This window comes from Dasypus novemcinctus, chromosome 18, assembly GCF_030445035.2.
Source record: "Dasypus novemcinctus isolate mDasNov1 chromosome 18, mDasNov1.1.hap2, whole genome shotgun sequence".
NCBI lineage: Eukaryota > Metazoa > Chordata > Mammalia > Cingulata > Dasypodidae > Dasypus > Dasypus novemcinctus.
Window position 1 is genome coordinate 82,549,897 of NC_080690.1, and position 16,747 is coordinate 82,566,643.

The following is a 16,747-nucleotide window of genomic DNA, read 5'->3' on the forward strand; positions in this document are numbered from 1 at the left end:
ATGTTGGTAGATGGGATTCCTTTCCCTACACTCACTGTTGAAAACCTGGAGCTTTTGAGGAATAAATTTGTGGTGAAAGACGAAGATGTCATTACACTTTCTTACCCAAAGTCAGGTAAGGAAGCAGGATCCAAAACTGAGGAAGGCTGAGGGCCAATGTCACCAGTGCTTGCTCTCTGCTCGCCATGGACTGTTGGTGATCAGAGTGGCATCATATTGATGCCAAGGACAGAGAGAGGCTCCTGTAATCCAAAGGACCTGACAAATCATATGGGGCCTTTCTGGACAGAATCCTAAAGCCAATGCCTGTGATCGCGAGGGAGTGTTTGGGGGGGGGGGGGAGAGTGAATGAAGTGTTTCTACCCTGAGATTTCAAGAATAAATGCGAGATTGTTAGATGAGGGGGGAAGGTATGTGTGGAAAAGCCTAGAGTAAAAGGATGCATATTCAAGAAATTATAAAGCCAGGGACAATTGTGCCTTGGAGGATGGGGAGAACAATGCAGTGAGACTGGATGTGTTTATAGTGATAATCTGAAGTCCTAACCACCCAAGGGATCAGCAGTTTTCAAAAGGTCACTGGTGCCAAATTTACATTCTTCTAAAAAGAATCCACACAAGCAATTTTAAGCCTTGGATTTAATCTGCCCAATATCCCTCTACTATTCATAAGGTAAATGTATTAGCCAAAGGGGTGCTGATGAAAAATACGAGAAACTGGATGGTTTTTAAAAAGGATGTTTATTTGGGATAGGAGCTTACAGATACCAGGCCATAAAGCATAATTTACTTCCCTCACCAAAGTCTGTTTGGAGCAAGATGGCTGATGATGTCTGTGAGGGTTCAGGTTTCCTGGGTTCCTACATTCCTGGGGCTTGCTTTCTTCTGGTTTCAAGATTCCTTCCTTCCTGGGCTGGCTTCTTTTTCCTCTGAGTGCTGACTTCCCGGGTCCTCAGCATCAAACTCTATCATCAAAAATCCCCAACTCTGTTCTTTGCCATGTCTTTTATCTGTGAGTCCCTACCCACCAAGGGGTGATGAAGCAACACCCTAATCATTACTTAATCATGCCCAGGTACAGGTCAGATTACAAGCATAATCCAATCCTTCTTTTTGGAACTTATCAATTATATCAAACTGCTACTGGTGTTGGTGCAAAATACCAGAAATTGGTTGGTTTTTACAAAGGGTATGAATTTGGGATAGGAGCTTACAGATACCAGGCCATAAAGTGTAAGTTACTTCCCACACCAAAGTCTATTTTCACGTGTTTGAGCATGATGACAGCTGATGGCTACAAGGATTCAGGTTTCCTGGATTCCTCCCTTCCAGGGTCTTGCTTTTCTCTGGGTTCAAAGTTCCTTTCTACCTGGGGCTGGCTTCTCTTTCTTCTGTGAGCTTACTTACCAGGGATCCAGCTTAAGTCTTCATCATCAAACTCCAAAACCAGAAAACCCTCAATTCTGTTCTTTGTTATGCCTTTTTCTGTGGGGACTCAATACCCTAATCATAACTCCTTCATGCCCAAATACAGATCAGATTTCAAGCATATTCCAATATTTATTTTTGGAATTCATCAATAATAGCAAACTGCCACACTCCACCCTCTGAATTGCAAAAAGACATTACAATATTAAAAACAAACAAACAAACAAACAAAAACCCTGAGGAGTGGATGAGGCTCAACTGATGGAACACCTGCCTACCATATGGAAGGCCCAGGGCTCAAACCCAGGGTGACCTGGCCTGTGTGGTGAGCTGGCCTATGCACAGTGCTGCTATGCCCAAGGAGTGCCATGCCATGCAGGGCACCCCCCACATAGGGGTGCTCCATGCTTAAGATGCACACCCCACAGGGAGAACTGCCCTGTGTGAAAAAAGCCCAGCCTGCCCAGGAGTGGCGCCACACACATGGAGAGCTAACACAGCAAGATGATACAACAAAAAGAGATATAGATTGCTGGTGCCATCTGACAAGAATTCAAGCAGACACAGAACACACAGTGAATGGACACAGAGAGCAGAAAATGGGGGGCAGGCAGGGAAGGGGAGAGAAATACATAAAAATAAATCTTTAAAAAGACAAATCAGTTTCACTGTAAGTACTAAATTATATCACAAACAAAGAAATAAAATTTGTCTAAGGGAAAAGTCCTATTTGCTCTAGACCTCTGAAACTTACACAACAATTCGTCTGCTTCCAATACACAAATGGACAAAGAATAAAAAATTTCATTAAATAAGGAGAAATTGGGAAGGAAACATGAGTCATGGGTCCTCTACAGTTCAGTAAAACTTCAGGACATTCTCCATTTGATTTCAAAGTCTGAGAGTCATTCTTAAGAAGGTGATTTCTTCTCCTTGGGGCCATATGGAGACCCCCCCTTTCCACAGTCTTGCCCAATGGCCATTTTCTTGGTTCCACCCTCATCAAGCATTTGGGTGTCAACCAAGCTCCACACCTCTCCCTTCAAGAGTGTTGGGGTGTTTGCCACACCTCACCCAATCTTTGTATTAGAGTCTTAATCCCCTTAGTACAGTGATGTGATGACAACATTCCCCCTAAACTTGGCATACAGGCTCAATCCTCTCAGAGCAAGGAGTAGACCACCTGGCTTTTCCTAACCTTTTGGGGAAAGATCCACCCCTCCTAGACCTGTGGGGTGCTTACATTAACCACCCTAATCCTTGGGGAATGTGTTCCAATCTCTCTGTACTCTGGGGTGGCAAAACTCTACCAGAACAAGGGACAGGAATATCCACCCTCTTCAACTGGTGGGGCAAACTCATCCTCCCTGTACATGTGGGTGGGGTTCCTCTCTTGGCCCAAGGTGATGTCCAAGTTCCAGACCTCAGTTTCCATGGTTTTCCTCTTAAAACTGTTTCTCCTTTAATCTCTCCTTTCCATGTTCTCTTTATTCCAGGCTGACAGTGATTTTGTTCATATGGCTCTGGCAAAAAGTCTCTTGGATTAGGATGCAGGAAGGAGGGGTCAAAACCATCAGACATTAAGACTTTCCACAATTATTTCCTAGATAACTGCATCTTCAATCTTGATTTGTCAATTCCAAGTTTAGCTAAGTCCACAAATGGGGCAGTTTCACTGTGAGCTTGATTTCCAAAGGCTTGGAATTTCCAGAATCAGTTTCTCTTTTGTTTTTGCCACACCATTCAGACCTTAGCTTATCTCTCTCATCTAGCATTTTGCTATAAGCTGCAAGCAGAAGCCAAGGCACATTCTCAGGGTTTACTTTGGAATTTCTTCAGCTAAATACCCAGGCTTGCCATTTTCAAATTTTGCCTTTCATACAACACCAGGAGTTCATCTTGCTAAGTTCTCTGCAATTTTAAAACATAGACAACCTTTCTTCCAGTTCCCATTCATAGTTTCATCATTTACTTCTGAGGCATCATAAAAAGTCTCTTTAACATCTGTATTGCTATGAACAGTCTCTTCAAAGCACTGTAGGTCTTTACTTCCAAACATTTCACAACTCTTCCAAGCAATACCCTTTACCCATTTATAAAACTGCTCCAGCATTTTGGTAATTGCAAAAGTACTATCCCACTTCCAGTATAATATTCTGTATTAGTCAGCCATAGGGGGGCTGATGCAAAATACCAGAAATTGGTTGGCTTTTATAAAGGGTATGAATTTGGGGTAGGAGCTTACAGATAGCAGACCATAAAGCATCAGTTACTTTCCTCACCAAAGTCTATTTTCATGTGCTGAAGCAAGATGGCAGCCTGTGGCTGTGAGGGTTCAGGCTTCCTGGATTCCTCTCTTCCAGGGTGCAGCATTTCTCTGGTTCAAGGTTACTTTCTTCCTGGGGCTGGTTTTTTTTTGTCTGTGAAGTTACCTCTCAGGGCTCCATCTTAAGACTTCAGCATCAAACTCAAACATCATAAAACCCTCAACTATGTTCTTTGCCATGCCTTTTATCTGTGAGTCCCCACCCCTTGGGGTACAGATCAGATTCCCAGGTACAGATCAGATTACAAATATAATTCAATAATTTCTTTTTGGAATTGAACAATAATATCAAACTGCTCCAGTAATACTGGAATCTCTAAGTCCAAGAGTTTGTGGCCCACTTCTCCACACAGGGCTGCCTCAGGCCAGGACAGCAGGCCAAATTCTTATCTGCTTTTCCCTAGGAGGGTAGGAGTTCCCCCTGGCTCACATCCTCTCTGCAGTGGGGCTGGCCTCTGGAAGCTTCTGGCTCCAGGAGCTTGCCCCTTTCATAAACCTATGGAGCAGCGCCACAAGTATAGTGTTATATTCATCTAGTGGCCAATTCTTTTTCTTGTTCACCTCTGAAATCCTCACAATCAAACTCACCCAGTTCAGGATATGGAATAAGAGAAACTGGTTAGGTGCGAGTGTAGTGTGTTTGTCCAGGAGGGAGCAAGGGTGGAGGAGTGGGAGCATGTGATGGCCAGCCATGTGCTTTAAGTCTGAAGAACTGAGCAAGTGCTGCTGAGGAAGGAAAATGAGGAGCATTAACATACTTGGATTTATGGGCGTTGGCATTATCGGTGGAAGAAAAAAAAGTGCCTTTCAGAAGTGGTGGCATGGCCAGAGATCAGGCTGTTGAAGGTATCACTTTCTTCTTAATCTAGGAACCAATTGGTTGTTGGAGATCATCTGCCTGATTCATTCAAGAGGAGACCCCAGCTGGATCCAGTCTGTTGTCACCTGGGATCGCTCACCATGGCTAGAAATTGTGAATGGGTATGAAAAAATAAGGAATCATACACCTGAAAAAGGCCCACGATTCTACATCTCCCACCTCCCCATTCAGTTCTTCCCCAAGTCATTCTTCAGTTCCAAAGCCAAGGTGAGTGAACAAGGGCAACGACCCTCTCGCCCTCTTGTGTGTGCTGAATGCCCGTGTTTTAAGGACCAAGTTAATATGACAATTGTTAACATGAGCATATTAGACAAACTTGTTCCAAGCTATAGCATCCAGCGGTAAATAATCACTGTGGTGTTGCTCCCAAAAATATTGCCTTCATTAGTAAGTTGAGCATTGTCTCACCCCAAGATTCAGTTGCCCATTTATAGTTTATAAATCAGAACCTATATTTCAGAGGAAATATGACTTGCCACTCACATCAGGAATGCAGTTGTGTATCTGTAATCATGATATCATCTACACATGGCATGGTTTTCCCAATCAAAACACCACATGGGAAGTGGATGTAGCTCAGTATTTGAGATCCTGCTCCCATGTATGAGGTCCTGGGATCAATCCTTGGTTTCTGCCAAAAGAAAGAAAAGCTCCACATGCCTTATGCATAATTCCAGAAGTTCTGAAGTGTGGCTCTAAAACTGAGTGACCCTGGGCAATAAATATAAATGTGTATTCTTCTTAGATTATTGTTGAAATCATGTGACACCAAAGATGTTGAGTAACTTGCATGAAACTCCCTTGTTAAACCATCTTACATGATGTGGTAATAGAAGTATTATCAATAGGTTCTAAAACCACAGTGTGCTATATTATGTTAGTGTTGTGCTATATTTCTCTCTGTCTCCTTGTTTATTGTCAGGTTCATTTATTTCACTGATTTCTCCAGGGTCATGGAGGTCATGTTTATTTTGTTACTATCTTTTTTAACCATTTTACACGAAGTAGCATAATGTTAGGCACAAGATAGAAACTGAAGAAAATATTGGATGAAGAAAAGAATGAATGAAGACAAAAGAAAACAAAAAAAATATCCTAAGACCAAGTTCTGGAAAGCTATTGTGATTTTGCATCAGAAAATTTTGGTTTGATTCTTGGATTTCCAGCTTTTGTTTATTACCTATAGTGCAATGCCTTTGCAGCTCAAATTGGTAGTAGTCATTCCTGAATTCATTTATTCTTTTGTGCATGCATTCCTGCTTTGTTTTTCTCATATATTTAAATATTATATACCTAGTATGTATTTTGCTCCATGAAAGAAAAAATGTGCTGATTAATGTCAACTCAAGTCACCTACTAAAGAATTAAGTGGAAAAAGATGATGGGTCAACCTATAATTAGGGACTTCCATAGCAATAATACTGCTTAGTGATTGCCTGACATCTTATCTGACCAAAGGGCATGCTCAAGAAATAAGACCTATTTTAAAAAACATCATAAATATATTGAGGGTGAAGCAGGGAGAGAAATATTGGGAGAAATATTGGGATGGTATTGGGCCTCCCCAGGAGGGCAGGGGTTTACAGATGGCATATGGATGGAGGCTTTGGTTCTTCATTTAGGGTCTGATCAAGGGAAAGCTGGGGTGTTGAACTAGTATTACTGGAGCTTGGGATCTGTTAAGATGGGTAACCTGGAGACAGAATGAGGTGGAGTGTAGCAAATGTGCTGTGGCCACCTGAGAAGATAGATTTAAAACTTCTTTACTGTGCTATTAATTTGCTGTAAACAGTTGTCTGCCTTTTAAGTGAATTACAGGAGGAAAAATATCTTTAATATTTACTCACTTAGTTACTGTTTCTGAGGCTCTTTGTTCTCTCCTATGCATGCACTGCTTTCTCTCATACTGAGAGACTTGTTTTAGCATTTTAAAAAAATATATTTTTTATTTATTTTTAAAAGATATATGATCACACAAAATGTTACCTTAAAAAATTAGGAGGGAAGTGGACATTGCTCAAGAGATAGAGCATCGACCTACCATATGTGAGGTCCAGTGTCCAAACCCAGGTCCTCATGGCCATGTGCTGAAATGGCCCATGCATGGTGCTGCCATGTGCAAGGAGTGCCATGCCACACAGGGGTGTCTCCCTCATATGGTAGACCCATGTGCATGGAGTGCACCCCACATTGAGATGCCCCATGCAGAAAAAAGTGCAACCTACCCAGGGGTGGTGCCACACACATGTACAGCTGATGCAGCAAGATGAGGCAACAAAAAGAGACACAGATTCCCAGTGCCATAGAGAATGTAAGCAGACACAGAAGAACATACAGTGAATGGACACAAGAGAGCAGAAAACCGGGGGTGGGGGTGGGGGAGGAGGTGGGGAAGGGAAAAGAAATAAATAAGAAAATAAATCTTGAAAAAAAATGCATATTTTTATAGATTTATATATATAGGAAATACCCATATATCCCACCCCTCAAGCATTTGTTATGGTAGGATACAGCTTCTGGTGTAAATTCTCATCTTTCATGGATAAAGGATTGGAAGCTAATGGTTGTATGTGTGTGCTTGGGTTTGGGTTTTCCCTCCAGCACTTTAAAGCCAGCTTTTGACTTTCTTTGGGCCTATATGTTTTCTGATGAGAAGCCAGGGGGAATTCTTACCCTTTTCACACTCTACAAAACATTAGTATCTTTCTCTGGCTGCTGGGTTGCCTCGCTGGATGCAGGAGTGTTAATGACTTAAGGGCAGCTGCCATCTTGTCTCTAGCCACCCTGTGCCATGCCTGAAGCCCAGATGTGTGCCCTCAGTTTACAGGGTATTCTGTCAGATGTTTGAGTCCCCACCTCTCTAGACCAGTACCCTTTCTGGGATCCCGTTCTGTCCATTTCTGTCACCCCAGGGGCCCCAAGTCATGACCTCTGCCACTGTGCCTCAGAATGACTGAGCTTACACTGCAGCTCCCTCCACTCCATTTGAGAAATTGTCCTCAACAGAGAATGGGAGACCATGACTTTCAATTCCTTAATTCCCTGCTCCTGTGAGTATCCTGATTATTTGCATAGATTTCAGTGCCTGGTTATTATCACAAGATATAAAGTTGAAGAAGAAGGAATATTTAGGAAACAATATTCCTTGAGGAACTTCTAATGTTAGAAGTTTAAATGCAAATGACTCTCCATTACGCTTTCACAAAAATAGGCAAAACCTCTCCTCCCCTCGTTTATGACAAAAATCCCACTGGTCCTTGAAGATCCCCTTCTCTGCTTTCCATCAGCCATGCTGAGGTAACTTTTCTCAACTGCTCAAGGTCAAAAACGTAGTTGTAGGCCAGGTCCTCTCCATGTCAATGTGGTTCTCTACTGAAAACATGAAAGAGGTAGTGAGGGCAGGAGGGATATTGAGAGGAGTGGAGAGAGGGGGAGAGGGAGAAGGAGGGAGAAAGAAAGAGAGGGTTGAGGAGAGAGAGAGGCAGAAGGAGAGTTAGAAGGAGAGAGGAGAGGGAGAGAGGGAGAGGGAAAGGGAGAAGGAGAAAGTGTGTGAGAGAAAGGGGGGAGAGAGAGAGGGAGAGGAAGAGGGAGAGAAAACCAGCAAAACTGAGAGCCTGAGAGACCCCCCTTCCCTCTTTTACCCCTTCAGCAATAGTCACTCAGGGCTGCTTGCTGTCTCATTGCAATACCCTCTGAAACTCCTGGGGATTAGTCACATTTCAAGGTCACAGTTACTCGAATATAGAAATGCTGCAGGGATTTTAACAATATACAGGTATGTTCGTGAAAATAGTTAATAAATGCTTTGTAACATGGGTATGAATATATGTATTTTATGAATGTATGGTTATATGTACTGTATAAAATATGTACTTAGAGAACATATCTTATATACTATCTGTAATATTACATAAAATAGTTATGTGTATATATATATGAACCACATGTAAAATTGTGCTATATAAAAATTTTATGTGAACATGTCGATGTTTATTATATATGTGTAAATATGTGTATTACAAAATAAATGGTATGTCATATATTTTACATACATAAAATATAGACATATAGTAATACATGTACTGCAATATTGTCTTTTATTTGATATGCATATTTATATATAGTTGTGTACTGTAGTTTAAGTTAAACATATACCATACTATATATTATATATCTATATATTATATTTAATTATATCACTATGTATCTATTGACACAAGTATATATTTTGCATGTAGAAAAACATGAGTACTAAAATTTTTATACTTTATATCATTCATATACTATTCATTTACTATAAACAGATAAACACTATATGTCAATACAGTATATATACTATATAAATATGTATTTACATATAGTAGATATAATTTATTGATATATTTATATTATAAAAACACAAACACTTAGAAGCAATTTAAAATAAAACATTTCTGAGTATGGTCACACATGAGGTGCCAAATGATGGGAAAAGCATGAGGTACACTGTTAGGTTGATATCACCAATGTTCTCCTACTCAGTTTGGCATGATTGTCATTTTATCAAACCATAAAGTTGTCTTTTGAATGTTTTCTATACTTCACTAAAATAAAATCATAAAGTAAATACTGTCATGTAAGGCAAACCCTTCCATTGTTACATCACACCTCTTCCATTTGCCAATGTGCTGCTTTTGAGCAAATTTTTTAACATAAAATAATATGCTTTTTTGCTTGCCCTCTCATAAAAATACTATTATACTGCAGACAAAGTGCTGCAATGGTTGGTTGCTGACATATGGTGCATTTTCAACAAGTGTTATTAGTTATCGTAACTATTTCTATTGTCCTGATTATTATTAGCACATTGTTATCACCATATTACAAAAGAGGAAACTGGAGCTCAGAGAAGGGATCTCACTTGGACAAGTCACTTCACTAAAGACTCAGGACTCTGGGCATGTCCAGGTACAACCATGGAGCAGGAAGGTGATCAGAACTGGATACAGCACATCCTAGACTGTTTTCAGGTTTATTGATACCATTTTTCTCTGAGGTTTCCCAATCGACAGCAGCATAACAAAGTTCTTCAGCCCACCATTTTGAATTTTATATTAAATAGAACACTTATACACTGTCAACCATCAGCATCTGTCTCATTCGTGATTGGGGAATGCTGATTTGGTAGACACTTATAGGTAAAGAAGCTGTGACCTTGAGCTTGAAATGTCTGGTATCGCACTGATTAGGGAAGAAGTCAGAGACAGAGTCCCAGCAAAATTCAGGTTTCCTTATTCATAACGCAGGTCAGTTTACACAGTGGCACCATTATTGCATAACATCATTTTTCCTTCAAAGTACTGGGGAACTATTCCTTGGCTTGTATTGAAATGTCCTTGAGGGTAGAAACAATCCACGTCTTGTTCACTGTTCCATCTAGAGTATCTACATAATTTCTGGCACACAACGACAAACATTGCTGAATAAATGAACAGAAGAAGACTGACAAGTAGCCACATGTTTTAATGGGGAATAGCTGTTTCACCATTTTCTAAGATCTATGAGTAAGGAAATCAGAGCCATTTATTTCACACTTTTCCTTTCCCTTTAGGCTACTTACATAATCAGAAATCACAGAGATATTATTGCTTCCGGTTATTTTTTTTTGGAAAGGAATGAAGACTGTAAAATCTACAGAGTTATTTGAACAATTCTTTCAATGGTTCCTTCATGGATATCGTGAGTCTGTCTTGAAATACATCTCTCTATGGGATAGTGGAATTCGTGTACCTCAAATCCAACTCACAATGTTTCTGGGTAAATACCCACATTGCCCTCCAACCTTGATATCAGTAAGCCTCTAGTACTGCCCACATTAGTCTACACACTCTGCCTCCTCACAGGTTTTCCAATTATTCTTTTCAGACACATGGATACTCATGTTCTTCCACTCCAACCTCCTTGCAGATCTCTGCTTGGATTTCCTCTTTAAGTTTTCTCTGCCCTTGATTGCTAGACTTCAATGTTTATTCATTCATTTTTCACCTTCCGCTTTCCTTTATCAGTTAATATTAAATGCAAATATTTTCTGTCAATTACATTTGTATGTCTCAGGAGAAATGTCCACTTACCAGAGAAGTGAACTATAGCATTCTAAGAAAAGCATTCCTCTCTCTAATCCTTCACATCCTTTTCTTTCCCTTTGACACATTTCATCAGTTAGCATATTGGTTGGCCCTTCTTTGTCTCTCTCTACTAGAATGGTTTTTCTTTGAACCCAACTAGAGACTCTGCCTTTTACTTGGTAGTGTATATGCAACATAATAGACATGTTATCTGTATTATATTAGAGTTAAATCCCATGACCTAGACTTCATTTACACTACTTGATTTTGTTCCTGTTTGCTAAAACAAATACCAAGTGCTAGCTGGTTTAAAGAGTGGGGACTTATTTGCTCACAGTTTCAAGGTCAGAAGTTCAAAATCAAGGTATCATCATCGAGGCAAGGCTTTCTCACAGAAGACTGAGGTAATCTGGGCTTTGCAACTGGCAATGCTTGTCATCGTTTTTTCTGTTACATGGCAGCCTTTCCTGGCTTCTAATTCTGTTTATAAAGGACTCCTGGAATAGGATTAAGGCCCTTCCTGCTCTGTTGGCCACACCTTGCTTGAAGTAACCTCATCTAAAGGTCCTATATAGGATGGGGTCTCACCCACAAGAATGGATTAAGGTTAAGAACCTACTCTTGCGGGATGCATAGCATGAAGCCAACTCTCGCCTGCTTCATACAGCAGACTCTCCATCCTGTTCCTTTCTTTGGACCCCTCCAATTTATTCTCCATGGAGTTTCCCTGCAGGTTTTCAAACCACAGATGATTGCTTCTTCATGATTTGTCATCCTGCTCAAGCAAAATCTTTTCCTTTCCAACCAATGCATGTTCTGATACAATTATCGACCCCCCTAGTCTCCATTCCTGCCTTGCTGCAGGTTTCTCTTTGTTTACAATTGATTGAAGCTGCATGTGCTAAGCACTGGGAAGACAACATTCATTTTGTTCTTGGCTTGAAGTTTACCTCAACCTTTACCAAAAATGCTATTAATCGCTTCTCCAGCATTTTGTTCTAATTCCTGCCATGGAGTGTCCACTTGCTCAAAAGGAGACTGCTCTGAGAATTAGGAAGAACCCCAATATCTCCACCATTTGCTTCTATCTCCTTTAGATGCACATGCATCTCTCTTCCAGCCCAAACAAATGAAAAAAAGATTTTATCCAGATTATCCTAATAAGGACTCTGCTGCCCATGGTTAAGGAACGTTTTAATACATCTACCTACATCAGCGGGGAGACCTGGGGAAAACAAATCCTAGGAATAGGTCTAAGTCCTTTGACCGGTCATGTACACCATTCATAGAAGACCCCAGATGATAGCTATTGAGCTAGAGAGAGGAACGGCTGCCAGTGGCCAAGGACTGCAGGGGGGTGGTGGCTATGGACATTTAAGGGCACCCTGAAGGATCCCTGTGCCGACAGGTCTGTTCTCTAGTTAAACTGTGATGTTGGGTACCTGGATGTGCACATTTGAAAAAATTACATGAATCTAAATACATACACAGGAGTAAATCTAGGAGATTCTGAATAATAACAGTAGACTGTATTAATTCCAAGTTTCTAGCTGTGATAATATACTGTAGTTTTGAAAGATGTTACCACTGGGGGTAGCTGTGTAAAGGGTACCCAGATCTTTCTCCTGTCTTCCTTTTTATTTTTAAGATTTAGTTATTTAATTTCCCCCTTCCCCTTTACATCCCCCTCCCCCACTGTTTTTTTTTTTTTTTTTTAAGTCTGTGTCCATTTGCTGGGGATCTTCTGTATCTAATTCTTTTGGTCTTCTCTTTTTCACTTTTTCTCCTCTAGGATTCACCAGGATTTGATCTTGGGGACCTCTGAGGTGGAGATTGGTTACCTTTCAGCTGCACCACCTCAGTTTCAGGTTTCTGTTGGGCTTCACCTTGGCTCCCATTCATCTCATTTTTGTTGCATCATCATCTTGCCGCATGACTCAGTTGTGCAGACACTGGCTCACTGCATGGACACTGGCTCATGAAACAGGCACTAGCTTATGAAACAGGTACCGGATCACCATGCAGGCACACTTTTTCTTCCTCTTTTTCCCAATGAGACCCCAGGGATCAAGCACAGTTACTCCCATATGGTAGGCAGAAACCCTATCACTTAGGCCACATCCACCTGCCTCTTTAGCCTTTCTTACAACTGCATGTTGAATCTATCTCAAAATAAAAGGCTTAAATATTTTTAAATCTAAGCCATGATGAATATAAACAAGAAACAAATGCATGATGTGTTGTGTAACTGTGGCTACTTCTGTTGACTTGGTTGATGCAGTAAAATCAATTGCTTTAGTTTTCTCTGGCCAGACTCTCATCTTTTCAAGCATTTCAGATGATAATGTATAGCTTTTTAATGGAAAACATAAAAGATAGTTGTTATGGTTAAAATATTGTGTGAACTTGGTCAAGTAATTGTGCCAAGTTGTTTGGTCAAGCAAGCACTAGGCTAAATGTAGTATGAGGACACTTATGGACTTTAGCCACCATTGACTTTACTTCAGTGGTAACTCATAGATAACTGATTACAATTACATCAGTCAGGGAGATTGCCATCAGCAATGAGTGTCACTTAACCCAATCAGTTGAATGCCTTAAAAGGGGAACTGATATCAGCACTGAGAGGAATTTTCCAGCTCATCTTTGGACAGCCAATGTGTCCCAATACTCATCAAGAACCTTAATTGAATTTTGATTGGATCCCCTGGTTACACCCTGCCTATGGAACCTGGACTTGTGCGTCCCCAAGATTGTGGGAGAGACTCTTGTAAAATCTCATACTATTGACAGATATTTCTTGTTGATTCTCTTTCCCTAGAGAACCTTTATTAATGCAATAGTCAATTGTAGAGACAGTGGGTAATGATCCCTCTACTAAAGTACCCATGGCACAGCTTCAATGCTTTCAATTATCATCTATTTTCTTCCTATCCTCCTCTTTATCCCCTGCCTTAGTCCCCTGTACTATTTTCAAGCAAAATTAAGCTATCAACACTGAAACAGTAAGTGATAAGCATATGCAAAGATACTATATCTCATTCAAAATAAGACAAGTATGACTTTATACTCTATTGCCATTTCACATCACTTGTGTTGACTAGTGTACTAGTTTCCTATTGCTTCCCAAAGAGTGACCACAGGCTTAGTGGTTTATAACAAAACAATTTTTTTAATCTTACACTTCTGGAGATCAGAAGTCTGAAATGAGACTTATGTACAAAAATCAAGTTATCAACTGAACTGCGTTCCTCTCTGGAGGTTCTAGAGGACAATGTGTTTCTTTGGTTTTTGAGCTTCTAGAGGCAGTCAGGGTTTCTTGGCTCATGGTCACATTATTTGAAACTCTGCTTTCACCATCACATCTTCTTATCTGACTCTCAAACCTGCCTCCTGATTACAAGAACCCTTTTGATTACATTGGCCCCAAGTATAATCAAGATCTTCTCAAGATCCTTAAGTTAATCAAAAAATAACAGGCATAGTTTCCAAGGATTTTAAAGTGACTATTCTTCTGTCTATGACAGTAAAATTTCAAAACCTTTGAAATACCTTGTGCATGAAACTGTTGGTAGAAAGGCATGGCCATTTGTTCCTGGTGGGACTGGAAAATGGTCCAAGCCTAGGAAGGCTTATTTTACCAAATCTAACAAAATTAGATGTGTGTTTTCCATTTGATGCAGGATTCTTACTTCTTTCAGTGAAAGAATACATTAGCAAAAGTGTGAAAAGGAAGGATGTACCAGGCTGTTCAAATCAGCCTTATTCATAATTGCAAAACAAATAAACTAGAACAAAATGTCCACCAATAATATAAAAAGAATCCTAATTAACATAAAAAGGACTCCTGCTATCATACCACAGAGTTGAATCTAGAATCCATTATTAAGTTAAATCAATTAAGATGTAGAGAAAGTGTTCGAGTATGCTAGCAGTTATGTAAGATTGGGGGAGAAGCACCAGAAAGTGCACAAGAAGAAGTTTCACACACCTAAAGACGGGAATATTGGAAAGGAAGTGAAAATGTGTCAAGAAATGAAGCTAATTAATATCCTCCTGATTAAGATCATGGGCTCCCATAGATATTATATTCAAGAGCATGTACTTCAACCCATATTTCTATTAAAAATAATTATTTATGAATGGTATCTTGGGTTTATGTAAATGGATTTCCATAAAAGATACTTTAAAGGGTTGTAATGCCAAAAATAATTGTCAGATTATTCAATTGGCTTACATTTTAGGACACTCCCTTACAGCCCTATGGAGTATACATATTCTCCATTAGAAGCCTTTTTCCTTTATCAGCACGATATGCCCTGATTGGCCATGATCTTGCATGTTTCTACATTCAGTGTTCTTTTCTAGGTGCTTCTACTCTCTGTGTTCAAATGTTGATTATTCAACTTATTACTAGGTGTTTCTCAGAGGAGAAATGTCATTAATTCTTTAAGCCCCAATTTGCTTCTTGGTTAAAGAGAACTTGGGGGTGTATTAATAGAGAGAGTGTGGAAAACTTGTCTGTACTCAAAAATTTCGGTGTCTTTATTGCAAGGTAGAAACAGCTTTCATTTAGATTTTTGGAATGCTGATTCCAAGATCTTTCTTGGAGTTTATGATCTACTTTATGCCCAGAAATTAATTTCATCATGTGAGCCCTGGTGCCATGATCTCAACAACCAGAGGTCCTACTTAATTAGACCATGCTATCACTTGCAAACAACACTAAACATCACAAATTACTCAAGCAAAAAGGGAATTATGAAAATGCCACGCTTTATCATTGAATCCAACATTCACATAGACCACACTAAGGAACAGATAGAACCCTGGAGTCAACCAGAACATCCTGCATCTCTGCTTGAGAATTTTGTTTGTTTTTATTCTCAGCATAGGTTTCTATTATTTTGTATCAATATTACCTGAAAAAGAGCTCAACATTCCTGTATTAGGGGACCAATATTTTATTGTTGAGACAGAATAGGGCAGAAATTTTTCTCTTGATGTCCATGGAAGAGGGACTGGTGGGCAAGGGTCACAAACACTAGTCAGAACACATTAACAATATTCAGGTAATGTGATATCTTAGGGCATGATTTTTAAACTACAGTCCTTTGAATAAAGTAAATATGTGAGGAAACATTTTCATCAAATGTGCTGTTTCCAAGGTATAGGGCAGGTGATGAACAGGAAAATCAGTGTCTGCTACATTTAATCACATTTTCTCTTGGAATTGAGGAAATAAATGATATTCATAATGGAAAGAACAACAACATTGACTCCATAATATACTGAGTCCATAACACATTAAATCTTTAATTTGCTATCTCAATTTCCTTTAAATTCCAAAATTCATTTTTTTCATATGTGAACTTGGTCTTAAAATATTTTATCATATAGAGCAATTAGTGTTTTGCCATCAATGGAGTAAATGTAGATCACTATTTCTCATAAAAATTGGTGAAATGAAAAAGAAAATCCACTACTTTACTCATTTCTTCCTCAAAGATGTATGGCATGTCTCCAAATGGCCAGAATATTATGAGCAATCAGTACACAAGGGTGACTCAAATGCCACCTATTCTCTCCACTTCTCTTGTAGTGCCATATGGATCATGGTTTGACCATATTCGTGGCTGGCTGGCTGTCAATGAGGAGAAAAGATAATTTTCTGATAGTGGCATATGAGGACTTGCATCAGGTGGCCATTCTTACAAAAATTTAATTACCATTTCCATTGCATACTGTCTAACTTACCTCCATTTATAATGTGTCTGTTCTATCCTTTCAGTTAGAGATTATTCCAGTGAGGAGATCAAGTTGAGTTATTGTCTACATTTTTGTCATTGTACTACATATGTAGGACATGTGTTCTTTCTTTAATTTTCTTATTCATTTCTTCTTAAAACTTCTAATACTTTCAGTATGGTATTACTTGATGGGATGTACATATGCTGAAATGTGTCATCATTTCTGTGGCCAAAGATCTGATGCAATCTTGAAGTAAGGA

The 16,747-nt window shown here is 39.6% G+C and overlaps 1 pseudogene; it reads left to right on the forward strand.

Moving 5' to 3' along the window:
- LOC101442650 (sulfotransferase 2A1-like) lies at positions 1-16,523 on the forward strand (annotated as a pseudogene).
- The last annotated feature ends 224 nt before the right edge of the window (positions 16,524-16,747 follow it).